The sequence below is a fragment of the Microtus ochrogaster genome, linkage group LG7_11, assembly GCF_000317375.1.
Source record: "Microtus ochrogaster isolate Prairie Vole_2 linkage group LG7_11, MicOch1.0, whole genome shotgun sequence".
In the NCBI taxonomy this organism is placed as follows: domain Eukaryota; kingdom Metazoa; phylum Chordata; class Mammalia; order Rodentia; family Cricetidae; genus Microtus; species Microtus ochrogaster.
In genome coordinates this window covers 20,884,648-20,885,625 of record NC_022032.1, presented here as the reverse complement: position 1 = coordinate 20,885,625, position 978 = coordinate 20,884,648, and positions in this window count along the sequence as shown.

The following is a 978-nucleotide window of genomic DNA, read 5'->3' as shown; positions in this document are numbered from 1 at the left end:
GAATCAGCAGGTATTCGCACCTGGCCTTGTATTGTCAGAAGCGTCTATCAGTTTGTTTTGAGTTATGGAAATCTATTAGCTAAAGTGTAAATACAGGAAAAAATAAAGATGCCAAGAGGCAAAGGGAAAGCTTCAGTTCACTGGGCCTGAGCCCCCGGCAGCCATAGAGGCTAGGTCCATTCTCTTGGTGTCTCTGAGACTTCATTTCACGGATCTGCCTGAACCCACTAACCAGCACCCCATTACGCATGACACTACCCATATGTCCCCTTTGGTACATCCCTTACACGAGCACATCTCCCCTGATAGCCATCTTGTCCTCAGTACCAAGACCTTTTATTTTTATTTAATATTTATTTATATATTATGTATACAATATTCTGTCTGTGTGTGAGCCATCATGTGGTTGCTGGGAATTGAACTCAGGACCTTTGGAAGAGCAGGCAATGCTCTTAACCTCTGAGCCATCTCTCCAGCCCCCAACAAGTCCTTTTATGCCCTGCAGCTGTCACATCAACAGCCACAGTTTCTCATCGGCAATCCCATATTTGATACTTCCAGGGACTGCAATGTATTCTCTTGTCATTCAATCACTTTCAGGGCATCCTCAAACACGTGGTGAACCTCACTCACTCTGGGATCTGTTTGGGTGGAAGCTTCACCTCAGCCCCTGGCATCCATATATTCAAAGAGTCTGGAATGTTTGGATGCTCCATCCCAAGCCCCCTCCCCTGGGAGTTGCCTCAGTCCAGACTCCACCTTCAAGAAAGCCCGCCAAAAGGTGACCCCTCCCCAGAGATGCTCAAGATCACTCCCACAGGCTATTTAAACTGCCTCCCAGAGAACAAACACATGGTTTTCTGGTCTTCCTTCCCAGTCTTCTGTCTTGGGTGCTGGAAGGCCACCCAGGAGCACTGGTATCCTTTAAACCTGGGCTTTTTTATTTTTTTTTAATTTTTTTTATTTTTTTTATTTTTT